This window comes from Bemisia tabaci, chromosome 3, assembly GCF_918797505.1.
Source record: "Bemisia tabaci chromosome 3, PGI_BMITA_v3".
Classification (NCBI taxonomy): Eukaryota; Metazoa; Arthropoda; class Insecta; order Hemiptera; family Aleyrodidae; genus Bemisia; species Bemisia tabaci.
Genome location: NC_092795.1, coordinates 55,354,777 through 55,382,748, shown reverse-complemented (window position 1 = coordinate 55,382,748; position 27,972 = coordinate 55,354,777). Strand labels below are relative to the sequence as shown.

At 41.2% G+C, this 27,972-nt stretch overlaps 1 protein-coding gene across 2 annotated transcripts in view; it reads right to left on the bottom strand.

The window, feature by feature from the left end:
- Positions 1-25,779, bottom strand: part of LOC109033077 (uncharacterized) — a 42,009-nt gene extending 16,230 nt beyond the window's left edge. Inside the window, exons 1-2 of one of the 2 annotated variants that reach the window (XM_019045507.2) lie at positions 25,276-25,779; positions 23,704-24,287 (exon numbers count right to left, since the gene is read on the bottom strand). The gene's annotated coding sequence lies outside the window, so the exon portion shown is untranslated. Of the gene's footprint in view, positions 1-23,703; positions 24,360-25,275 lie in introns of those variants that run through there. The other variant, XM_072298860.1, reaches the window with a different exon arrangement.
- Between the last annotated feature and the right edge of the window lie 2,193 nt (positions 25,780-27,972).

Below are 27,972 nucleotides of genomic sequence, written 5' to 3'. Positions count from 1 at the left end.
GTTAACTTTATTTATTTTTTACCAAAACCCTAACCTAAATATATCCTCGGAAAATTTTGAGAATTTTCTGGAGTGAGTGAAGAATAATGCTGTTGACCAAAGTATTTTTTTTAAAATCTGTGAATACCTGTTTTTGAAAGCGGCAAAACATCTCAGAGAAAATTTCAAGAACCACCATTGTACAGTTTTCTTCTAAAGTAATAAAACATGAGCGGAGATTTGTAACGTCGCAATCGGACAATACATATTATTCGACCTATCAGACATCCGTGTAAAACACGGTGGTCACATTTGAATACCAGAAAAATGCAAAATCCCTTTTTTAACTCATCATAGTTTTTGACAAAAGTCAAATGAGTATAAAGAGAGGCTTCTCTTGTACCAATCCTTACAAAAATAACTTAGCATAAAAGTTCAGCGAAAGGGAATTATTAGAATTTGCATCTATTTTTACGATGAGATCCGTCAGGTCAAGTACACCTCATGTAACAGTACTATCCGACCGTCAACAAAAATCCAAATAGACTGCAGCTGGAAACGTTTGCGAAAAAAGGAAATGAAAGGCAATAAAAGGTGAAGAGAGAAAATAGAAAATTACGCATTGCAGAAACTGTTGAACCACCACGCCTCTCTTCGCCCTTAGCATGCGCCCCTTCACTTTGATGCCAAATCTGGGATCAAATGTGGACTCAGAGTTGTTTAAGTATACAGTTTCTTCATGGCATCAATTTGCAAGTGATAAAGAAAAATAGTTATAGTCAGTTAAAGAAATTTCGGGGGAAATGTAAACGTGATGTAAACGTTTGTAGCTCTCACCTCTGCATGTACTATATTATGTAAGTAAAAATAAATATGAGCATGAAGGTTCCTGTATTAATCCTTATTATATTACATCATTTTTATTCGAAAATTTGAGAGAAAAAACCCACGAGAAATCAATTATCAGAGCATCACAGAAACGACATCATAGGTCACAGCAGGAATATCCATAACGTCATAATTCTACGATACCGATCACGGAAGGTATACAAAACAAGTGTCTCGATTGCAGCAGCTATTTAAAATCACCGTTTTTGCTTCATTCTATGAAGAAAAACGTATGAATATTTTCATGCAACATTTTTCTTTAGAATATTTCATGCAAGATAAAGAAAAATCAGGGTAAATTCCAAAAAATTATTGTATTGGTTTTTCTTTGAAAAATAAAACGTGACAAGACACAATTTCCAACGTCGCAACTAGGATAAGTGTTCTGCGAATTTTACCGTCAATGTCTTCACTCATTTGGCCGTATTTATGCTAAAAGGAACCATGTGCATAGGGTTTGCATGGAACATAGCTCCTTTTAGCAAGAATACGTCCACCTAAGACTTACGACTCCCTGAGTGCAGCCACCTGGAGATGCGCCCAGACGCAACATGGTGTAGTGAATGTATATTTTTCGTCGGGTGCAATAATTTGAAGCGAATGGAATACAACGATTTAGTGCAAAAATCGGCAACAGCCTCTACGCGCTCCGAAAACCCCTTTGCGCCCCTCCCGGAGACAACGTTACGCCAGGTTCTACAAATTAATAACTTTTATTTTTCCCGCCTTTTTTTTCGCGCCCCGGAATTGTGTCATTAGTTTTATTAATACCTGCATGAAGCCGGTGAGAGAGCTTATTTTTTGTCGTTTGTACACACGCGCACCTTTCCCTTTTCCCCCTTTTTCGCGACCGGCGGGACGGGCGGAGAGGGCGCCAGGACGAATCGCCTTTGTCAGGTGACGACGACAGGTGAGAACATGCACGGTGTGTGTTGAATTTAGCGACGGACGTTGCCAAAAATTCCGCGATGCTCTCAAGAATACAGAAATTGATTAATTAAATGCCTAAGTCATTCGATTCATCGAATATATACACCGAAACATAAAGATACAGACTATATAGACATACCGTCCATTCCGGGCTTAGAGGCCAAAACTTTCGGGTGATGGAGCCGTACCGACGATTGCTCCGGGTGGTACGCCCGGAACTTCCGGCCATTAAGCCCGGAACGCGGACGGTACATCTATATAGCCCTGAAAGAAGGCTTCCACGGCCGGAGGTTTTTACTTTCTCGCTGCCTTAGTTTTTCAGTGTATGATCAGAATCCGCTCTCTCACAGCGCGGAAAAAAATCGCAACATAGTTATTTGTGCCAATAAAACCCGATTTTCCGAGTTTAAGGTCATCATGGGTCGTCAAGAGGATCTCAAATTTTCCGGGACGCGAGGCCTACCAGGAAGAGCATGTGTATTCCTGGATATTTTTTGCACGGTTAAGAGCATTTTTCTTGAGGTATGATAACGGTAAAGTTGCAAAATCTAGCAACACAATACACGCAAGTTCCATTTCCCCAAACGGTCCTGCTCAGTCCTTTAACACAGAAAATCCAAGATGTGGATTCTGGAGATTCCTAGGGATGCGCCGTCGTTTTATTGCATAGGGAAAATCAGCTCCCCGAGTGTCACAATAGTTGTATGCTCCATGATCATAGCTAATTACTGCCGGACATGACGTATATATCAGTAACCTCGCATGGAAATGTCGCATCCGCGACAGGTCAGTGGGTCAGGACGTGACATGACGGTGTTCAATCGTGAAAATCCCCGATGTGTCCCGTTTTTTGAGGCCGCATTTCTATCAGCAAGTCACAAACAGACAAAGGTCAGAGGCGAGTGACGTCTTTTGCGAAGGAAATTTTAAAATTTGTTGTTCCAATGCCAGAAAACCCACGGATACCGAGTTTCAGGCAAATCCATCGGCAAAACTGAGGTGCCAATTTTCGGCCGATTTGAACTTCACCCGACCGCCATCTCGAAAAACTCTTTTTGTTTTTGGTTGAAATTTCATTTTAAAACTCTGGATAAGATGCCCCAGCTCCGGTCTTACGGACTTCGTTTCAGAACCAGGATGAAATGTTCTATTGGAAAAAAGAGTTCTACCTCATTTCCAGATGATACCTACATTTTCCCCGCATTTTTGGCACCCTCGGAGCCCTATTTTGGCTGACTGCAGCGGGTCCGACCAGGCAGAACTTTGTTTTCGGAAACAGGATGAAAAGTCCTGTCGGTTTTTGAAAATTTCGTCCATTTCCAAGTGGGACACCAAAATGACAGCGACTTCCTGGTCTATAGTGAAGCTTGTCAGTTTTCAAAATCTCTGACGTTCCTGCGATTCAAAGGTCCCGGAAATGAAAATGTCGATTTACATTTTTGTGATTCCGAGAAAGGTAGGTTCGAAGTTGAAATATTACATGGGGCTGAATGACATTAAAAAAAGATTAACGTAGTTACCAAGTAATGAAAGATGAGTCACAACTTTCAATATTTATCATGAGTTCAAGTGGCTTGGCTCTAATCGAAATAATCGGTGTCTCAATTTTTCCAAAACTGCTACTTGTCATGTTTATGCCTTGGACCTTTCATAATATGTATTCCCTGGTTCGTAACGTGTTCAGAAAAGTTTCGCTCTGCGATCGTTGAATATGGATTGATTTCGTGACTCCGCCATTCGATATATTCGATACATTCGATGGTTCCTCCCAGAGCAAATCTGCCGTTCTAAGGAAAAATGCCGTATGAACATCCAGGCGTTGTCAAATTTCCTCTGATAAAATACGAAAGAATTGAGCAAATTGTAGATCTTTTTCCTCTAATTTTTCAGACTATTTTGTCCGCAATGTAATCTAAAATATCTAAAAATTTTAAGGAAGAATATACATAAATTTCGTCAAAAATACATGTTTTATCCGGGGAAATTTGGCAAATCTCGAATGTTCATACGGCGTTCTTCCTTCACATGGTAGAAATGAATTATTTTGAAGTAGATCGCTTATCACCACTTTTAAGAGCGGCACAATAAAATAACGATAAATCGAATGACGTAGTCACTAAATCATTCCATCACGCAGTAGCCTGACCAATTACCATCTGGCCTGGATCGATCGATCATTATACCTTAAGCGTTACTGTAATATTGATACTTAAATCGAAAAAAATGGGTCATGGTGGAAGCTGAAAGAAGGCATGTTTGTTTTTGTTCCGATGAGATGATAGGACAATTTGGTAATTAAACAATTACGTACCTAACTGGAAGCTAATCTTATTCATTCCTTATTAGCTGGAATACTTATTACCCACCCGATGATTGACTAGTTACTGACTTTTCTTGCCATACAAAAAATGAAACAATTGAAGTCACAAATAATTAGGTACGATTAAAAAAAAGCAGTATGGATTGTATTCTATCAGACTAAGAAAGCACACCGTACGAGTCTTCCGACGTTGCTAAATTTTCATCTGAAAAAACGCACATTTTCTGAGAAACTTGTGACATTTTCCCTCAAATTTTTTTGGAGTTTTTTTTTCATCGCAATTTGAAGTACGGTAGCTGAAAATTTCAAAGGAAACGATTCAAAACTTTTCTTGGGAGTTAATATTTTATCGCGAGAAATTTGACAACATTCGGATACCTATTCTTAGGAGGTTTTACCTCCACTCCGCAGTAGTGATAACTATTTTGACTGCAACTATCTTGGTCTCTGCGATCAAAGCGATTTTTATGCCGCGACTGAACTAAAAAGGCATTGCTGTCTCAATGTCTAAATTTTTCACGGATAAAAATTAATCGGAGGTAATTTCAGATTTTATATCGCCTTTATAGATCTTTATAGATCGAAGCAAGTTGACTGTCACAGCAGTTTATTTCAGGTCGTGCTTGACCTTATCAAACGTGGCCTAATTTTAAACCTGACCTGAGATCAGAGGAGAAGGTAGTGTTTCCGCCATCGTGCAATCAATTCTGTATCAGAAAGCCTGCAATTGTGCACTGTGTACCTATATGTAAACTAGTGCTCCAACAATCCGCATTTCTTTCTGGAGGAAAGTTGTGCCAGATTGAGTCTTTTCTTTCTTGCCACAAAAAATCTCCCAATGAGTCCCAGACCAAAGTAACTGTGAAATTCAATTTTGAGTTTTTGTGGATTGAAGCCCTTTTCCCGTGAAATGTCGTATTCAGTCTCGCCTTTCAATCGACGGACGACCAAATGCAGAAAAAATTTCGATCGCAATAGACCATTTGTTGACTGGTGATCACCATGCAACATCTTATTTGATCAAAATTGAACGGCCATCCAATTATGATCAAAACGGCGTGCCTCCATTCTTCATTTCCCGGCGCACGGATCATTTCTGCCAAGTTTTCATTTGAAAATCAAGCAAATGCCGGAATCATATACTGAATTTGGCAGCTGAATATGGAAGTCAAGAGTCATCGCTCGACAGCTGAAATTTCTCAAATTCGAGTTATTTTCATCAAGATGTGTATCAAAACTATTCAGATAGTTCATACAAATACGACATTATCCGATGGTTGCTGAGGTTGCTGAGATGGTTGGCTGAGGGCCGATGACGTCAGCCCTGCATAGACGATCGAATTCCGAACAAATTTCGATCAAAGTAGACATACTGATGACTGGTGGTCACCATCTACCATCAAATTTTGACGGGCCGCACTTTTTTGTTCATAGTAAGATCAGAACGGAGTGCCACCATTCATCATTTCCTGGCACAAGAAACATTTCTGCCAAGTTTTCATTTCAATATGAAGCAAATTAATGAGTTTAAGACTGATGACTCCCGACACTTTGATGCTACTTTGATCGGAATTGGTTCGGGAATTTGATCGTCTATCGAGGCCTTTCCACATTCAGCTCCCACATTCAACGTGAGATCGCGGCAAAATCAACGATTTGAGGACTGATGACCAATGACACTCGGATGGGGATCGTCTCAGGAATTTGATCGTGTATCGAGGCCTTGGAACTCCACCTGGATCGTGGAAATAGGGCTTTAGCAGGGCAGTATACGTGGGCACTGTGGAGGAGGTGACAACTGCGCATGCGGCTGGTTGGCGCTGGGTCCGGACCCTGCGACGGGACTTGGCCGTCAGCGTGGCCCACTAACGTCAGCTCGGCTCTCGACGGTCGGCCAGAGCTGATCGCCCTCCTGATCGGGGACGGGGACTTTGGCGCTTTTGAAAGTCAAGAACAAACCAACACCGTTCTCCTTCCTCCGTTCCGGAGCACCTCACGCACGGTGTAGTAGAAAAGGATCGTGATCCTGCACACAGCGGAAGTTTCGTCGCCGCAAGCGTTTTGTACTTCGTGTGTATCGCCATTTACTCACGTCTGTGTGTAGCCTCCTTCTGCAGCTCCTCGCGAATGAGATGATCGGCTATCGGCGGCATGGGGAAAAATTGAATGTTGCTTTAAGCATTTAAATTATCAGAAAAATGTTTGACCAGTAAAAATACTGATTTTACAATAAGAAAACGCCTATGTTAACTACGCCCACGGTTAAATGAACTAATTCAATGTTGAGTTAGCATCTCTTTTAAATTTAAAATCAGCATTTGATACTTGTCGCATATTTTTTTAACAGTGTAGACGCTACATCAACATTCAATTTTTTCCGCGGGGTTACCTATTTTCTCATGCGTTCAATCTGAGGAGAGCACAATTTTAAGAGAGATCGCCAGCGGGCTGATCGTGGGAATTTGTAGACAAAGCGATAGAAAAAGAAGACGATCAGGATACGTAAGGATCCTATTGGTGGAAGCGGGTAGTTGCGATGGACAAAGGCGTCCATCTTCTCTCGTCCGTCTTCAGTTAGTCCATCTTCCTTAGTCTACAAGAATTTCAATTAATTTCAACTAATAAGATCGCTCCATATTCCTTATGTCTCCTTTCTCTATATAGCTTTGTCTATCAATTTCAACACTCAGCCCGCAGGTTCAGCAGTTTAATGCGGATCGATACATTTCAAATTTTAACCATCCTGTTGACGCTACTTTGAACGGAGGAAATAAAATCGGCTCGCTGAAAACACTTTCCAGTTGAGGAGAATCTTCGTTGGGTCAACCGTAACCTATTTATTCGTATTTATGCTAAAAGGAACTATGTGCATAGGTTTTGCGTGTAACATAGTTCCTTTTAGCACAAATACGTCCAATGAAAGTGACAGGACGGAGCTTTGGACATAACGTTAATACCGTTTTATTTGAAACAAGGAGATTACCTGTCGACTCAACCAGGATTCTCGTAAGAGACTTAATAGTTTGAATGCCTATTGATCCAAAAGAATATTTTTCTTTTTGTTCTTGAGGACCACTACCATGTTGGAGAGAGGACCATTTGAAACAGATCGAACTCAACTGGTTGGCTCAGAGCTGCTATGAGTCATTAGGAAAGGGACCTCGCCTGTTGACAATATTTTCTTAACTTTTTAAACATATTTTCCATATATTTTTTTCCTTTTTTCCAAAAAAAACAACCCATTCGCAGGCATTTACACGCCTTAACTTATTAATTTAATGACCATCGCAGCGAAAAGTCCAGTAACTTTTACTAAGATCTCCCGATAGGAAAATATTTGGATGGAGAAATTGAAATAAGTTTGAAAAGCTAGAATTAAGCCCTACTCTCGCGCTCACAGACGGGAACGAGAAATCGCCTTGAAGTTCGCCTTCAATTCTATGGATGCAATTTGATCTGCTCAGGAGTTGAAATAGTTGTATCACGCATTTTTTTACAGCGTGATGTCCAGTAGGCGAGTGACTTTCATTTGTGTTTTTCCTGTTTTTAAGGTCTTTTTTTTTTTACAAAACTGGGGCCAAACACAAAATTTCCAAAATTTTGACGGAAGGTTTCTTATGCGAATCGCGTCAGAATTTTAGGACAATCGATGATTACAGCTGCTTTATTAGAGGAAATTACCCCATCCTTTTTATTTGTTTTTAAAGTTGCCTGGATTTAAAGCATTTTAAAATTCATGGTGACATTTTTAGTGCTTTTGGCTTGTAATTGGCTTGTATTCACTCTATCACTGGGATGAGGCTGAAGTCGTAATCATTTGATCAAAAACTCAATCTTGAGATTCCTCAGTTTCCTCATGCGGTGATAATAAAATTAAGAGTGGTCTTTTGTAATTTAAAAGGAAATATTATACCGCTTGCTCAAAAAACTGCATCCTATTGAGATTATTTTGCATGCGTGCTCCACTCAGCAAATTTCGTTTCTTTTTTTTAACTTTCAAAAATATGCAGAGACCGTCCGATAAAATTTATGCGTAGCCGTATCATCTCGCCGCACAGGCATCCAAAAACTGTGCATTTCGTATCAATTTTATTCAGAGTTCAAAAGTTTATTTTTCCATTCATTTAAAAAAAATATCGCCGTATGTATTTCTCATAGTCCTTTTTACCTAAAGTAGCCCACTTTTGAAAGCAACTTTTTCCTCAAAAGTTTTATCAAAATTGTGCATAAATCTTTAGTGTGCAATACTAATACTTTCGCCCATTGTCCGCTGTGTCGCGTCGCCGCATTGTAGACGACAGCAATTGGAGTGCCACTTGATCAGGGCTCACGGCCGGCGGGGTGGGGAGGGCAGGAGCCGGGGGCCTTATGCATTGAGGATAAAAAGTAATAATTTTTTTAGTAGGGCAGCTCGGAGTCAAAACAGGATTTAGCCGCTAAATCGGATTTCCTGCGATTTCGATGCTGAAGCTGGTCTTGCAGTTAGTGGGTCTTTCGTCACATCAGCATTGTGACTTTAGGTACGTTGAAGCTTTTTGAGACATATAATAAAAAAAGAAAAGGGAAAAAACTTTAAACAGGTTGTTTCGTTCGACGAAAATTAAGTACTTTGGGAAAAACAAGGACAATGTTTCCTGTGGCCTCCGGAATTCTGTTGGTTTTGCAAAAACGCCAATGAATCATATCCAGCTTCTTTGTCCTATTCTAGAACGGAAATTAGTTAGAGGGGAATTATATTGATTTTACATTACAATCGCACCATTTCACCGAAATTTTAGTAGATTTTAAATAAAAAGTAAAAAGTCTTGCTTATGCACCAATCTTGATTTTCATATTGTTTATCTACCAAAATAAAACTGCAAGGGTCGAAACCCTGTGATCCTTACTTCTGAGGAACCGCCTGCCTGGCCGATTTTCTTGATTTTTGTTGCGAACGAAAGCTGTTGATGTCCAGATGATACCTACCAAAAATCCGAAACATTCAATATACGCTCTTGAAAGTTCCATAATCACTTACGGAGCGAGGGATCGGGGGTGCAGGGGCCGGATGAGCCTAAATCAGTAGTTCCTCATTACAAAAAGTGCACCAACTTTTAGGCGAATGAATATTTCTGTCTTGGGCTTTGAATAGATCCATTCGCCGTATCAAGGCTTAATATTGCCGCGCTACGGAAAAACGCCGTATGAACATGCGAGAGTTGCCAAACCTCCCCAGATAAAAGAGGCATTTCAGAGTAAAGTTATGCATATTTTAACTTGCAATTTTCGGATATTTTAGCTTAAATTGCGAACAAAATTGTCTGAAAAAATTAAGGAGAAAATATTCACAAATTCCGCGGTAAAATTACTTCTTATCGAAGGAAATATGTCATTGCCTGAAGGCTCATACGGGGTTCTTCCTCTGCAAGGCAGTATACGGTGCCGGCGCACAGTGGATCGAACTAATAGAAGAGGTCATGACATGAATTTTTCGGCTCAAATTTCAAATTTCAATGTTTATATTATCACAAATTCAATTTCAAGGGATGTTTCTGAAAGGAAATTTCACGAAAACCCGAATAAATCCACTTTTTTGTTTCAAGTTTTCGAAAATATAAGCTTTCAAAGTTTCTCGATTTTGTCTGACTTCTCAAATTGACTCGTTCGATTGTGCGGCGATAGGAAATGTTGGTTGATAGTTCGGTGACTTATGCTGACGTCATGACTAGAGCTGCGCGGGCGTCGGCGTCCGTCGCGTCGCGGCGCCAGACACACACACTAGATCGGAAGTAAAGGTACATACAACCACGGTTCCGATACCTGTGATCCATGTCCCAAGCGCAGTGTTGCCATGTCTTCAAAGAATTTGCATTCAAATTTATTATTGCTTCATCTGAAAGTGCTTATAGAGCTGATTTCAGGGTATTCTTTAGAATTTTTTTCTGATATGGGAAATAGTATAAAAATGGATTTAAAAGTAAGAAAATCCACCGCCTGGTGACGTCATCTGGCGGCATAACCCATTTATACACACGTATTTAAAGCGTCCAGCCCACGTGCAAACTGGGGCTATCAAACTAGCATTATTTCTTTAATTTCTCGGTCATTTCTGCACAAAATTCCTCGAAAATTTCAAGATATGATCTGTAATGTGTCTCGAACACATCGGTTAACTTCAAAGATCGTCGGCCCGACGATCTTTGAAAGGCAACAGTCAACAGTTCCATCGATGAGCCTCTTTGAAGCCCCTAGCTTGAAGGTGGGCTGGACGCTTTAGCAGATTAGATAATTTTGTCATATCTTCTCCAATAATTGTTCAATTCATGAACCAAGGGTATCCTCGTGATCAGTTCACTCGCAGTATGTTTCCACTTAAACCCGAAATTCATCAAATTTCAGACACCTGCAAATGCTGTATTTTTCAGCAATTTGCGGACAATATTTTCCTCGGCTTCAAAGTTCCGAAAAATGTGAAAGAAACAGTTTTTATTGATGAAAAATGGCCTGCCTTCTTGTGGGAATGAGGAGATACACGAAACTCTAGTAAACGTGCATTTTTATGGGTACAATTTTCTCAGTGATCCGTTTCGTCATATATTCTTGCAAAATCGTTAAAATTAAGATTTAATTGACAACATCGGCCGCACACGACGCTTCACGCTTGATCCTGGCCCTCCTTCGGGTGGCGCATCACGCTTTCTCGTCGTCTACCGAGTTGAAGGGGGGGGGGGGGATCACCGGGGTCGTAATTTAACCTCGGTTCATGGGCATTCTCTCAGCAAATAAATATTTTTTTCAAATTAGTAAGTATTTTAAAAGCTATAGGGGGAAAATGAAATAACTAAAAAATGAAAAACTGAAGATGGCAAAGATGTTCCCCTTATATTTTCAGAATCTTTAGGTAAAATTGCGAACTAAATTATCTGAAAATTTTGGAGGAAAATATTCATAAATTTACCAGGAAATTGGCGTTTTATCAAAGCAAATTTGGCAACGCCTGAAGGTTCATATGACGTTTTTCCTTAGCACGGTACGGTAGTATTCCTAAAGATTCTGTGAACTCAGCCCATGCTTTCAACGGCTACTCATCGACAGAGTGCAGCATATAGGCTGAAAGAATAAGACTGTAATCAGTCCCCTATCGATTTTAGACTTGCCGAGCGGAATTGCATTACGCTAGGGGAGTGAAAACGGCTTCCTTGAATTACCAAAGGCATGCCGTTAAGGAACTCACCACCTTGTACTTTAATTGGAACTGTTGCAGAGTACCCCCAGACTTTCCTATCGCGATGTTGCCAGGCCTCTGCGCAAATGGCGAGCTAGTAAACTTGGGGCTTTAACCACACTGGAAAAAAAGTAGCTTGGAACAAGCTTGATTATTCTTGAATTTGCCGCCAAGAATTTTTTTCATCTTGCTTTAAGCTGACTTTCTCTTGATACAAGAAAAATAATGCTTGGGTTAAGCTAAAAAGTAGCTTATATTAACCAGCAAACCCCTTGATTTAAGAAGAAATACTTCTTGGCGGCAAATTTAAGATTCTTTTTTTTTCAGTGCATGGACGGATTTGGATATTACAATACTGTATAGTGTCTGTTCATTCTAATCGTACAGTTTTCAGGCCATTGCAGAATTTGCAGGGTCATATTATAAATTGAGAAAAATCCACGATGTTACAAGCAAACGCAAGCTCCCTCTCTGGCATTCCGAATCATTTCAATGCAACTTCCACTGTCCTTCCGGTACCTATCCGGTAGCTTTCTGGATCCCAAACTGATCGAAATTGAACAAATTAGGAATAAACCCTGCAGAGGCCATACTCTCCTTACAAAGGTACTCTGATGCAACGATCAACATGGGCCTTAAAAAATTAATCAATTAATAATTAGTAATCAATGGATGTATCCCAAGCAATAGCAATTGCAAGTAGTTTGTAAGGTGCTTGTGAATGATAGAAAAGTATAAAAGTCAAAAGAGACAAAAACAAGATATAACGCGTAAGTTTTGCCGTAAGTGCAAGCAGACTACCCCCTCCCATCGATTGTGCGGTAGCAGCTAACACACCCGCACGTATGCTCACACTGAACTGCTTACATACAAGAAAAGGTGACCAAATCTCTCATTTCCTGAGAGTTCATTAATTTCTAATTTTGTCGTATTTCGGTTTTACAAAAGACTGCGCACCTTTAATTAGTTGAGTTAAGAGAGAAACCAAACACGTAATTTGGCCTGAAGCGGCGCGGCACAGAGAGAAATGATGACGAGGACTTGAGATGAAAAGGAGAAGCCCTCGGCGCGGCGGTCGGCATGTATCACATATTAGCGCCTACGAGACTGCACGAATACTTCACGCATTGCGTCAAACACAGTACGGTCAACAGCGGTCGGCGCGGCGTGAAACGCACAGTGCCTACAAGTCTACATGAATACTTCACGCATTGCGCCAAACACATTGTGGTCAGTGCGGTACGGCGGCGGAAGTTAAAATTATTAAACCACATTTATGTTTGTTCTTTCTTAATTTTTTAGTTCATTTCTTACAAATGAAAGGCCTTGTCCACACAGAGATAGGTTTACGGAACTGAACTTTCGCGCGAAGTTCCGTGAACTTTTGCTAGGAGTGTTGACAGGGCTTACGCAAAAAATGTTTCCAACACGAGTGAACGCTGCTTATGCACCCTTCTCCCTCCGGCACGTTCACTTGATGGTTTTTTATTGATGTTTCAAAATGAATGAGAAGAGGGCGGCAAGTAGGTAAATCTGGCCATGTTTAGGACAACATCCGCGAGTGAATTTGGTTAACTTCTTCAATCAGCTCGGCAGGGAGTTGCAAACTAAAGTGGATTTTCAATCATCCAAACGATTTCTATGAGCCTTTCGGATGATTAGTGGCAATTTGATAAAGAACGGAGGCTTCATGGAATAAAATTTTCCAGTAAGACGCTTCCAAGCCCGTTTTCTGAAAAGTTGATTTTTGCACTAACTGCTCTCTTGGGTATCACGGCAGCTAGCGTAGAGGAGAGTGTTTCAATGAAATGGATGCCTGCACTGAAAAAAAAAATCTCGGTGTATTTACTACGAAAAGGGTAAAATTACCAAGAATTCAGGGTTCTATTTGATCCCAGTTTTCCTTGGTAAAATTACCATTTATGGAATTGGTAATTTTCCCGAGAAATCTCGGTAAAATTATTGAACTTTCTTGGTAATTTTTCTGGACCTTGATAAAAACGCCAATATTTTTTATCGACTGTGGTAGAATTACCGAGATAAAATGACGAAGTTACCGGGAATTGATTACCAATGAAAGTTGTATTCTTACCTGGAAATAACAGTAAAAATGCCGGTTTTTAGGTAAGCTTGCCAGTCTGTCTTGGTAAAATTACCAATAATTGGTAAAAAAAAGTGAGATGTTAAAGGCACCAACGGACCTCGGTAAAAACGCCGAGAATGTTTTTTCAGTGTGCTGCTTTGATTTGCGTAGCCGGCAACGATGGAGTGGAACAATGCGACGATGACGACGTGGATGGCGGGCGCCGCACAGTGGATCGAGTCAATAGGAGAAGTCGGACAAAATTTGGAAACTTTAAACGCTTATAACTCCGTTTATATGGAACTTTGAAGTTCCAAAAGTGGCTTCATTGGTTTTCTCGTGGAATTTCCCATCAGTAGCACCCCTTATAATTTAAAATGTGACAAAATAAACATCAAAATTTGCAATTTTAGTCAAAAATTTCATGTCCGACCTCTCTAATTGACTCGATCCGCTGTGCGCCGTTCTCTGGCGTCTATTTTGACGCGGAAAGTGAAATGCGGCACTCGCGATTCGCAATCAAACTCCCATTTCGCGGCTCCCGACTCGATCCGATCCGATACACCGCCACCGCCAATGACCACGCTCCGATACCTCCAGCCAGTTCGACTCCACTTCCCGCATCCATCCGAGTTGTCGTTACGTAGCCGACAGGGCCGCCGCAACGTCACACAAGTCCCCCTCAGGGATCCACACTCAACACTCATCTCTGTTTCATGATGATTGATGCCAGAAGTGGTTTGACCAGAGACAAGAGACCCTCCACTGGCCTCTTCTGCCGTACTAAGGAAAAACGCCGTATGAACATTCGAGAGTTGCCAAATTTCCTACGATAAAATGTTTATTTTGAGTAAATTGATGAATATTTTGCCTTAAAATTTTCAGAAAATTTAGGTAAAATTGCGAGCGAAATTATCTGAAAAATTGGAAGAAAAATATCTATAAATGTTCCCGAATATTCGTGATTTACCAAAGGAAATTTGGCAACGCCTGAAGGGTCATACGGCGTTTTTCCTCAGCACGGCAGTCTTGGCGACAGGTGGAAGCTTTTACTTTCGGGGATTCAACGCTTCCTTATGGACAATTATAAGACAGCAACAGTCATCACTCTTTTTCCGGCTGTTGACCGACCTACATGGTGGATGATGAGCGTCGGGTGACATCATTAGCCAAACAAGTTTCCCAAACTTCGACTTGTTTTGGCTTGTTTGCAAAACGAAACTGCCAACACGTTGTTAAACATCAACCATGTAGGTAAGTCAACAGTTAATTGTTGAAGTCCCGAAAGTAAAAGCTTCCACCATCGCCAAGATACCAGTGGAGGGTCTCTTGTCTCTGCTAGAGTACCTATATTAAGAGAGAGTATGGCCACTGGAGTTACCACCTCTGATTGGCTCAGCCATCTTAGGCTGAATGGAGCCCTTAGGACCCAAAAATGGCGGACGCCATAAAGTTAATGTAATGCAAAATGATTCAAAATGTAGTTGTCTTTGCTTATTGTAACGAGAACTTTACCCAAATGCACTATTGCGACTTTTTTACATATTTTTAAGGCTAATCGTGTGCAATTTTTGAGAAAAATGATCTTAGATGTAGTAAGGTTGGCAGCAAGTGCGGTTGGTGATAACCAGGTGAAAACCGTCAAAAGTTGGCAATGACCCCCCTCCCATCCTCAAAAACCAAAACAAAGCACCGCCATTTTTGGGTCCTAAGCCTCTCCATGGGACCCAGTGGCCATACTCTCTCAATATAGGTACTCTAGTCTCTGCCCTTAGGGATCCACAGTCAACACTCAACACTCATCTCTGTTTCATGATGATTGATGGGAGAAGTGGTTTGACAAACCGCCTCGGCAAACTGCTTATTAAGCCGATTGGATTTCTCTCTCGGACGCGGATTTTGTGTATGTGATGGAGAAATACTGTTTTTACGTCAGATTGTTTTCATGTGATACATTATTGAGTGGAAAACTCTAGGGAGACCCGTGACGGAAATGGAGGGTCGAGGAGTGGGAAGGGGTGGTCTGGCACCACCGGAAATCTAATTGGCCTCCTCCAAGAACTTTGAGGGATTCTGCTGAGACTAAGTGCATGACATAGCTTTCATCTTGGAAACTATAATTGGAGCAATTTTTCGGTGAGAATAGCTCAAAATTGCTCCTTAGACGACTCAGTTTTTCAAAATTTTCCGGGGAATTCCTCAGGACCGCCTCTCCCCCCCCCCCCCCATGAAGCTAAGAGAATTCTCCAAACGCTTTTTGGAGCCTTGTACGCTAAAACTGTTCAAGATTGCTTGATTATTTGGACTGCATTTAGTAATAAGGAACCAAAATCTCTAGCTCATTGATAAAAACACTTATCTGCATAGGGAAACTAATGGCACATATGTCGTTTCTTTAACGAACCAGAAATTGCAGTTCCTAGTTGAACTATCATTTTGAACTTTTAATTTGTCAATTTGAATTATTTTTATTCTAATTTTTAATAAGATTAACCAGACCAGCATTTATCATAAATCTATGTTTATACGTTTATCGTTGTGTATGTTTATACATGTTTATACATGTATATGTTTATACATTTATCTTATACTGCCTGTGATGTTTTTATCGGTGTATTCATAACTTTCTTGAAAAATGAATAATTTCATAGGGCATCCGATTTGGCAACATTGGAATGCATATACGGAGTTTTTACTTAGCCCTACAGAGGACAGGCCGTGCCCTGAACTCAACGATCCGAGTTGGAATCGGAGCGACTCCTGTCATCCGACGAGCGACGATCAGACCGGCTTCGGCGCCCGGAACCCCGGATCCTGCTCCAGTTTGGCCCGGCTCTCGGATCGGAGGGCCCCGGTTCGACTCCGGAACCGATTTGTCACGATTACGAGTTGGCACCTTAACGAGCCGACCGCCTGTTCCCTCGTCGCTGCAGTAACTCCAACCTGGATTGAGCCACCAAGTACATAAAAGCACGTGCTCACCGCGGACCACATCCAAATGGAGATGCTGCTCTCCGGTATTCTTCATGAACCAGGATCTCCATAAAAGTGCTTACATTCTAGGGCTCATTCGATAATGGACATGTTTGGTTTTAATATTAATAGAAGAGGGCGCTGACTCCAAACGTCAATTTCCGAGTGAGCCGTGATCTCTGCAATATTGAATACACTCCAGGGTTTATCGAGTAAAGGACATATTTGGTTGAATCAGTTGTCCCTGGCTAATTGCAGGTGCCGATGACTGGCGCTTTAATCACCGCCCGGGACACCGCCCTCCCGACGAAGAAAAGAATGGCCCCGTAACCTCTCTGCTCCGCCCGTAGCGACACGTTTATTTACTGGTTCTACAAAAATGGACTTTGTTGGAGATCCGCCGCTTTTGGTTATTTTTGCGAGTTCCTCGCCGAGACTGGGGAACGAGGGAACGGCTGTTCTTCTTTTTTTGGATCCATGAGGCGCCGCTTCCGATTGTGCAACGCCACGGCCCAACAGTGGATCGATTCCATCAGATGGTTGGACATTACATTTTTGACTAAAACTACAAATTTTGATGTTTATTTCGTCATATTTTGAATAAGGGGTGCTTGTAGAGGACAGTCACACGAGAAAATTAATGAAACCAATTTTAAAACCTCAAGGTTTTGTGTAAACGGAGTTATACTACTGTGATAAGGAAGAACGCCATGTGAACATTCGAGAGTTTCCAAAATTCCCTTGATAAAACATGTATCGTCACCTTCCAGGCAAAGTTTCACAAGCGCCATGCGACGTTTAAAAATTTCCGCCGCCATTTTATTTCTTTACTGAGAAATTGTTGGTTGAATCTGTTTGGAAATTTCACTAAATTTTATCGGCAGCACAAAGAAAATTTAGAGAAATTTTCGGACAGCTTCGTTGAACAATATTTCTCTGTAAAAAAATAAAATGGCGGCGGAAATTTTTAAACGTCGCATGGCGCTTGTGATACTTTGCCTGGAAGGTGACGGTATTGTAAACGACATTCATTCAAATTGTTCCCTGGAATTTTCTGATATTTTAGATTAAATTACGTACAAAATTGTCTAAAAATTTTAAAAAATAATCTTCACAATTTTCCCAGTAATTCCGGTTCTTATCGGAAGAAACTTGGCAACGTCTTAAGGCTCATACGACGTTCTTCCTTAGCACGGCAGTATATGCGTTTTGAAAGTTTCCAAATAGTTTCCGAGCTCTCCTATTGACTCGATCCACTGTGCGACCTGGGAATCTTGGATTCGCGGTTTGACGATGGAGCTTCGGGAACACGTATTTCCATTTACGCTTTTGCGGAATCCTCGCAGCGCGGGAGAAAACCAAGTTAAAAACACGGAAATTCAAGTAAAAGTGATTCGGCTTAACTTCAGTGTGTCATCGTGACCTGAGCAAACTACTGTGCTAACATGTCATTGGAGAACGCGACATCGTCACCTTCCAGGCAAAGTATCACAAGCGCCATGCGACGTTTAAACATTTTCGCCGCCATCTTATTTTTTTACAGAGAAATTGTTCAACGAAGCTGTCCGAAAATTTCACTGAATTTTTTTTGTGCTGCCGATAATATTTAGTGAAATTTCCAAACAGATTCAACCAACAATTTCTCAGTAAAGAAATAAAATGGCGGCGGAAATTTTTAAACATCGCATGGCGCTTGTGATACTTTGCCTGGAAGGTGACGACATGAACCTTCGGATGTTGCCCGATTTTCCTTGATGAAACACAAATTTCCAGTGAAATTTGAGAGTATTTTTCTTTAAATTTGTAGAGGATTTTATTTGCGATTTCATCTGAAGTATCCAAAAATTTCACGAAAGATACTCATAAATTTTCGCCAAATTAAATATCAATATCATATCAGAAGAAACCTGGCAACCTCCGAATGCTCATATTGCGTTTTTTGTTGGCACTGCGATAAAACCTGATTCACACTATCAAACTTTTCATTCAACTCTTGAATGCAACTTGTCGAATGGAAAGTTGGATAGTGTGATACTGACGCGAGAAAACGACAATTTGATGAAAAACTGAATGGAAACTTGAATGTGACGTCACATTAAACTTTTCGCTCAACTTTCCATCCAGCTTTTCGCTCAATTATGTCGTATGAAAAGTTTGATAGTGTGAATTGGGCTTAAGCGTGAGATACAATTTCTAAATGTTACCCCTAAATGAGAAAGTAGCGTCATTTGTGTACGGCAATTCACACTTCTTCCCATCCACAAAAACCTTAAATTAAACACATGTTTAAACTAATTTCGGTATTTTTAACTGTAGAAAAGCATTGCTGAGAGGTGACTTTTGGTTACCAGAGAGGGAATGAAATGTGTGGAAACGAGCATGACTTATTTGTCAAGACGCACAGGTTTTTTTCAAGGTTCATTTGGCCTGCGCTGTCATTTTTTTGCGAGCGGAACGTTTATAGATATTCTTCAAACCTTAATGCCTCTTCGATAAGTCCATATTGGACGTTTTTCATACTTTCAACGTCATCTCAATGGAATTTTAAGGAGGAAATGGGTCTTCAAGAGCTCTTATTCTCCCTGACTTATGATCCATTCCTGGTTCTTCCGCCAAATTTCGGATTATTCACACAATTCGGCAACTCCGGAAGCGGAATTTTGCCGCCTCGCGGGAGAACGGAGCGGAGCGCCGCCGTGCTGAGGAAAAACACCGCATGGGCATTTGAATGTTGCCAAATTTCCTCCCAGATAATAGTTAGTTTAGTAGAAAATTATGAGTATTTTGCCTTGAAACTTTCTGACTTTTTGGAGTAAATTAAGAACGAACGCTCTCGAAAAACGCAAGGGGAATATTCGGTAATTCTCCTGAAAATTCGTGATTTTTCGAAAGGAATTTGGCAACGTCTGGTGGCTCATAAGGCGTTCTTCCTTAGTGCGGAAGAGCGGAACAATGGGAATGCGGGAGCCGGTAGCGGAGCATGGCCTGGCGGGAGGTAGATGTCGTAGCCCTCGAATGCAGAACGCCAAGAAATCAATGGTAATGATCAATCAAAACGCGGCCAGGTTTTCATCACCGACCCAAGGCGCCGCGCCGCCCCGCCGCGCCGTCGCACGGAAAAATCCGACACCGGGGAAACCCAAACGCGACCGCGATTTGGTGGAACTGGATGCCTGGCTACCCCTCGTCGCCAAGAGGGTGGCGAGTGCCAGACTTGGCATCCGTTGAGGGTGATTCCCGAAAACAGCATTGGAATGGAACATGGAATATTTCGTGCGGTGGTGATTAGTTGTGTCCGCAGCACTCCCATTCCGATGTTCCGAGGTAAAACGTCGTAGGAACATTCAAAGTTGCAAAGTCCAAAGTTGCAAAGTTGGCAAATTTCTCCCGAGAAAGTATGCGTTTTTCGGGAAAATTATGAATATTTTTCCTTACAATTTTCTGATACTTTAGGCAAAATAGCGTGTAGAGTTCTCTAAAAATTGGGAAAAGAAATATTTCCAATTTTTTCAGTGCCGCCAGATGACGCCACTAGGCGGTGCATTTTCTCACTTTTAAATTTATTTTTATACTATTTCCCATATCAGAAAAAATTATAAAAAATACTGTGAACTCAGCACTTCCAGATGAAGCAAAGAAAATTTGCACGCAAAATCTCCATCACAGAAAGAACTCTTGGACCACCTATTTTAATCAGCATAATGGAGAATTTGCAGGTGTCTGAAAATTTGATGAGTTCCGTGATTAAGTGGACTCTACCAAGTGAGCTGAACACGAGGATACTATTGGTTCATAAATTGTACACTTATTGGAGGAGATATGACAAAATGATCTAACCTGCTAAAATACGTGTTTAAACGGGAAATGCCGCCAGATGACTTCACTAAGCGGTGCATTTTCTCAATTTTAAATCGATTTTTATGCGATTTCCAATAGCATAAAAAAATTATAAAAAATACTGCAAAGTCAGCCTTATTAGACAAACGCACCCTTTATAGACCTCTTGGGAGACCTCTAAACATATTTCTTTCTTTTCAAAATGACTATTGATTTGAACATATCGTAGCATATCTCGGGCAAACTTACACTGAAAAAAAAAAACTCCGAATCCAAGAGCCGTAATTACGGGCTATATAGCACCAGCACCACCGTGCGTTGCGGGTTAGGAGGCCGTAAGTCTCGCATTCAGAAGCCGTAGCAACGGCCTCCAAACCCGTAGCAAAAGATAGCTCCGGGCTTAAAGGCCGATGCTCTGGCTCCTAAGTGCGGAACTTACGGCCTCCTAACCCGCAACGCACGGTAGTGCTATACAGCCCGTAATTACGGCTCCTAGAGCCGGAGTTTTTTGGTTTTTTTTTTGGTTTTTGGTGTAACTTTAATTTATCCCGAAATTCAAAAATAAGAGAAATCTAAAGTGTAAACGCGATACAGCTATTTGCGGAAGATGGATGTCCACATTGCATATGAAAAATGTAAGACGCAATGGCGTGAGTCGTGAACTCGCAATGCTCTGCTCTATGTTACTAGATTGAAGCACCATTACGAATAAGACAAGCGCATACAAACACAAAATGGAAATAGAGGGAGGGAAAAGATGCGCGTTTACGACGGCGCAGAGATACAACTATTCGTACTTGATGGACGTCCATGCTGCATCTGAAAAATTGAAGGCGCGATGACGCGAAGAGTGAGCTCTCAATGCTCTGCCATATGCTGTCAATGAGGTGTCACTCAGATTCGGAAGAAAAGTTAAAACAGAGGCCCGAATACGTGTTTTCCGTCTACGGTTGTGTTGATACGATTCTTTCTTCTTTTTTCAGATTCACGTCCGATTCTTTTTCAGGATGGATTTGCAAACCCACGTCTTAAGCTCGTGTAAACCGCAGCACTGGCTCGGTTCTCTTGGGAACAAAGGTGCTTGGATGCGTCTAGTGCCTTTAATTTTTAATGGTTTCATTAAGTAAGTGTGTCGGTTACCTCAATACGTTCAATTTTGCAATTTTTACTCTGTACGATTAATAAACTTTGAACTTGAAAATAGCGTAAACTAGTGCTGCTTTGCCAAAATTGTCTGAGCTCCTCTCCACGTAGGGGATGCCCTTCCAGGAAATATCACATGACACCCCTTTAACCAGCCAAGGTTCTACGCCCTCAGATGTGAGCCAGTCCGACCCTGTACCAGTATCATAACTGGAGACCGTGTCCGCAATGGAAGAATTCGTGGGATATTGAGGGTTAAAAGTAACATCTTGCATGACGTCATGATCAGATGGTTTGTTTAGTATGGGCATGTGCAAGGAAAGACGGATGAGCAATTTCCCTAACAAATTTTGAATTAGATTCTTCCTGGAAGAAGGCGATGGAACGCCCAATGAGAGAATGGCGGCAGGGTGTCGACGAAAAAATTTTACGATGGCAGTTGCCCAAAAGATTTTCGAAAAGTGGCACACGTGACGATTAGGTGTCGCAGAACGCCTAAGTGCGATATAGCGGCAACTCACTGCGTAAATGGACCGCGTTTTGTAGAAAGGAACCAAACCACACCAGTTATTGCTAAATTTAACTGGGCAATTTAAATGTTTACAAGAGAACATTTGTGCGGATTCCTTTGAAAGTTTTGTAAAATTTGCTTCGTAGTGTGCAGAAAATTCTCTGAAATTTGCACAAAAATCCACACAACCGTTTCCATGTAAAAAAATTAAATTTTCCGAGTAAATTTAGCAATAGTTGATGTGGTTTGGTTCCTCTCTGCTTAACTCGGTCCAAATGGTGTCCAAAAGGCTGTAGTAGTTTTAGATTCCATACATTTTTTTTTTTAATGCATTCATGTGAAGAAAGAGTCTATCTATACCTAGATGGGATTTTCATCGATAATAGACTTTTTTCATAATAACGTAAAAAATCGAATTTCTGATTATTTGTGCTATTGGACAACGTTCATGAGGAAGGAGACTTTACTCGCAAACTTACATAAACATTTTTCTGTGTATCCGAATCAACGTCAAGTATGCTAGTTCTGAAATAACTCAAAAGTCTCTAATTTGGACCATTATTGGTACATGCCACCCAAGGTACGCCAGAAATCTTGCTAAGAAACCGCGTTTCATAGAAAAATTTGTGAGGAACTTTACTCATCCTTTTTAGAGGTGTTTTAAAACCATCTTTTTCGCGTCATTGAACCGCTAGGGTCAATATTCCCTGAAAATTACAATTTTTCTCCTGCAAGTTTTAAGAGTAAGAACAATCAGAGGCTTATCAGAGGAGCTTCAGCGTTTGTAATTTCAAACGATATGCGCTATTGCGTCATAGGTACCATGTGCCGTTCATTAGTGCGTGCATGCGCCAAATCATTTCAGCGAGGCAATGTGTTGATTTATCGTCAACGAGCGTCATTTAAACGTGTTGAGCGAAATTTGCAAATCCGAGAGCGATGAATCGATGGAACGATGGATCGACAGCATTCAATTCCTCGCTAAGGGTGGCATACAAAATTTGAACCTGAATATTTCCATAAGCAGCCCCCACTCACGCAACACAGTATAAATATCATTCATATCAAGGGAAATTTTGAAAAGCAACTCCTCCGGCTAAAAGTTAGTCACTGGAGTTAGAAAAAACCAATTGAAAAAAAAAAAACAAAACAAAAAACGATGGTGTCAAGAGAATGCTTGTTATGGTTGACGTTATGCTGTTACGTGCGCAACATAAATAGCCTAATTCTGCCCTGCTAAGGAAAAACACCCTATTCACACTCGAACGCTGCAAAATTTTCATGAATAAAAATTTAATTTTTTTGACAAATTTTGAAATTTTTTCCTTGGCATCACTTACACAGTGGATTCAATTGCAAACAGAATTCAAATCAAAATTCTCCCGGAAATATGCTTTTGAAGATTTTGGCAACGTTTGAAGGCTCACACGGCGTTTTTTTCTGAGCACGGTATGCGCAGCGTCAGAATAGACAATCATGCTTACTTAGTTAAATGGTTGTCAGAGTGACGTCATTAAGCAGGGCAGACGCACACGCGGTTTAAAGGAGTTTTTGAAACAAAACAACATCCTAAAGTACACTTCAGGATCATAAATCCTTTTTCCTTTGTTCTTCTCTTTGTAAATACATGTTTTATGCTTAATAACAACCAAAAATTCTCATAACATGCTTAGAATAGTGTCTACTTTTTTTTAGCATTACTACGTAATGCTCTTACAATCGATCCGCCAAAATTTTTTGCCTGCAATCTTTTCTCTCATTTTGTGTTTGTTTGTCAAGAAAAGTGGTACCTATAATATGTCTCATTAAAAAATATAAAAAAGAAAAAAGCTTACCTTCAAAACTACTGTCGTCAATTCATCTGCTTAAATCCGTGGTCCAAATCCCAAAGCATCTTCTTCGTTGTGGTAGCTAGGGGCTATGGCCTTAAGACTCCCAAATCATTGTTATTCGAACACCTGCATCGCTGAATTTAACACCATTCGGAACTGGATGTTCTCGATTTATACACAACCGGTTTGTGCATGCATCATGCTCAGAACTCGGTAAAGTCCTTTCAATCCATCAACATGCGTTTTAACTTATTCATTCCGTAAAAGGCTCCACGAAAACTTGAAATGTTTTTCACTCCACTTGCCAAAAGTCCATTCGCGAGTAAAGATACGGGCACGAGTATTTTACAACCATTATCAAACCGAACATCTTTTAAGTTTATCATTGAATCGGTTGATTAAATTTATCGTCCAAATGTCAGTTCATGACTCACTCCACAATTGAAGGTTACTGGGGTTTACGCAACCAATTTATCACTACTGCCTATCAAATAAATAACCCAGTAACTTTTTCTCGTGCTCTTTTATCGCCGCGAGGTCACCCATTTCCGCTCTGGCCTATTTCCGATACATTACCACCCATATTTCTGGAAAACAAATAGAAATGCTCTGTGAACTTGAATCATTGCGCTCGTGCGGATGTGCGTGCACTAAATTATTTCAAGTTCGTTCAGTTTTGAAAAAATACAAATATTTTTCAGTGATTTTGTTCCAAGAAGATAGGTTCACTTTTAGCGATAAAATTAGAAATCTTCCACATTCAAATACATGGTTAATGAAAAGCAAAAATGGTCTATAACGTTTTGTTTTGTGAAGATTCATGCAAACGATGCTGGATTCTTTTGTATATTGGTATTGAAATATAGCATTTGAAAATGAACGTGTCTTAATTTCGTGCAAACCAATTTATCAAAAGCATGTTCTAAAATGTTGAAATTTTGCATCTCAATAATATGTGGATAGTTATAGGGGGGAAATATCGAATTTTCAATCATGCTGAATCAACACATTGTCACAAAATCAGCAAGTTTTTTAAAACATAAATAAACTGCGCCATTTTGAAAACGGAAAGAACTTTTATCCCTTTTTTTCTTTGTGAAAAAGGCCGAGTAGAAAAGTATTAATTTCGCAAAACCTCATTCGGAATGTTTATAAATGAACATTTCCAGATAATAAAAATGTGGGGTTTTCATGAGTGTCCTATTCTATCTATGTATAAACACACACTGAAATAATTTGTAAGTTTAATGCTCGCACGACAATTTTGAGCGCTACAATGAGAAAAAAACTTCGGTCTTATGAACCACGGTGTGCAATATCGGCCGTTATTGTTCGGTTCATGTGACCACACTCTCGGTTGTAGAAACCATATCCTCGTTTGATGCAACCGATCATTCAAACCGAATAAAGTAACGAAAAAACTAGGTTGCGCGAACCGAAGATACGGTTCTCAGAACCAAGAGTGCAGTCGCATGATCCGAACAATACGGCCGATATTGAACACGTTACATTCAGTTGATGTGATCGAACTTTTTTTCTCACAGTACGTATAACTCAAGGACGAATCAATCCTACCCAATATAATGCCTATTTTTCTAAAAAAAAAAAACAGATCTTGCTTAAAAAAGTTGAACTGCAGATGAAACTCCAAACGAGATTTGCTTTTTTTACGATTCAATTCCAATGTAAACACTTTTGTCACGTTTTTCAAGCTGAAATTTAGATAAATGCCGTTCAGTCGACTTCACGACTACAGGGGTTCAGGATCCGCTCTTAAGAGACTTAAGCGTTATTTTCCGAGCAAAATAGACGTAAGTCATAATCAACCCCGACTTTGACCCAAGCCCCGTTCACACTGCACGCACCACACACGTCATTTCGAAAACCAGGGCGGGTCCACACGTAGAAAGCGCAGGGATCACAAGCACGGGTCGGCGAACAGTTTAAGCGGAGTAACAGGTGGAACCATTAAACTCGGATTTCCGAGTCGAAAGCCGGTCCCCCACGTGCGAGCCGGGTTCGGATCGCGGTTTCGGACGATGGCGGTTGCGCGCGCGGTGTTTGACTGAGGCCGTTTCCGCGGAGCGAGGGCCCCGGGCCCCCCGTGGGGGGGGGGGGGGGGGGGCACGGGGTCCCGGACGGTAGTACGGGTGTAGATCACGGTCCCGCGGTAACGTGTAGAAAGTGAGATGGCGAGCCGCGAGATGCGAGACGCAAGCGATGGCGCCGGATTTTACGGTCCGGACGACCGGACCGCCGCGCATGCAAATGAGAGTGGCTTTACAAGGAGAAAAGGGCTTTGGTTTCTTTTGGAATGCCAAAGTTTTTCGTCCGGGTGACGAAAGTTCTCGGTCGCACGGCTCGAACTTCGGTTCGCGGTTATCATATTTTTAGAAAAATTATCAATTTTTCCTCTGAGTGCTATTTTTGACAACATTCTTTCAGAATTTCGCTAAACAGACACACATTATTTAAAAACAACTTTCTTTATGTTCTAAGTGAAAATATTTTGCAAACTCAATGGCCTGATTATGGTGTTAGACAATTTTCTTAAGAAACAAGAGCGTCTGGTGCGGTTATAATTTTTTCATCGGCGGAGGGCAATGCCATTGTTTAGATACAGCAAGTTTCCACAGCAAAAACGCCGTTACTTCAATTAACATTCTGCATTTTTCTTCCGGACATACTGTGCTGTTACGAGAAAACCTGATCATTAAGATGCTCCATTTTGTAAATTTGAATTCTCAGTGGCATGTCGCAGTTATTTTAGAACTAAGAAGGATGAATGCTCGTTAGTTTTCCGGTAATAAATCATTTTTTTCGGTAAAAAGCTGAAAAAATTTAGACTGGAGTTACGGCGTTTTCGCCGAGGACGGCAGATTTTGCGTTAAAATTGATAGATTTCGGGTGGAAGAGGCAGCGGCGCCTGGGACCGGAGTGGCGATCGGGTCTGGTCCGGCCGGGGGCTCCTGGGAAGATCCGCATTCATAGCTCTTTTGTCCGCGCTCCTTCCCCGCGTCCGCGCCCCCCGCCCGCTCGGATGGCGATATCGATAGCAAGAGCATTCGCCCCATCGGCCCAATCACCGGCTCCATCGGCCCAAGCGCCGAGCCCAAGACAAGAGCAAGGCCCCAGGCTGCGGGGGAGGCAAGCACCAAAGCACCTCGCGGGGAAGAAAGCTCCACAACTTCCACTCCGCCCGCAACTTCCCAGTGTGAGCTCATCCCATGCATACAATGCCTCAGTCCATACTAGAGTCCCTTTATACCGAGAGTCAAGACAATTTGAATCCATTTCTGATTGGTTCCCGTATTTTAGGCCTCCACAGTGTCACAAACGGGAATAAAGATTACATTTTCACCAATTGCAAAGATTATAATCTGGAATGGACCAGGGAATTACGGGTTCGGCAAGGAACAAACGGAATGAGAGGAGGAACGGAGAAAGGCATTTGAGAATGGGCCGATCAAAGATTACGAAAAACGTTCAATTTCTGTAATCTTTATTCCCGTTTGTGACATCCATGAGCCGAATTGTCTTGACTCTCAGTATAAAGGGACTCTAGTCCATACTGCCGTGCTAAGGAAGAACGCCGTATGAGCCTTCAGACGTTGCCAAATGTCTTCCGATGAAAATCGAATTTACTGGGAAAATTCTGATTATTATTTTCCAAAATGTTCAGACAATTATGTACGCAATTTGATCTAAAATATCTGAAAATTTCGAGGGAAAGTTTATTTAAATTGCGTCAGAAACTTGATTTATCAAGGGAAATTTGGCAACTCTCGAATGTTCATACAGCGTTCTTCTTCAGCACGGCGGCAGCATAGGTATAATCTCCCGTCGAGGAAGGTAAACTCAAGTGATACCGTTAGGGCTCGAGTACCGATGGTACACGGACTGTATGTCCACTTTTTTTACGTCCACAGACTTTTCGTCCACAATTTTTACGTCCACAGTTCTAAAGCCCACACTATTGTTAAGTCCATTACTTAAACGTCCACTAAGTTAAGTCCACACATGTAAAGTCCACTAAAATCAAATTCAAGCGTCAGTTTGAAGCGTTTCCTCAGCCACTCCGCGAGTTTAAATATTAGAGCCTAACACAGAGCGGAGCGGCGTGTTAGCAGCGCAGAACGCGCACTGGCGCCTACAAACCTAACGGGATACTTCACGCATTGCGCAACGCGTGAAGTATCCCGTTAGGTTTGTAGGCGCCTATGCGCGTGTCACGCTGGTTGCCCGCCACGCCGCAACGCTTTAAGCAACTAT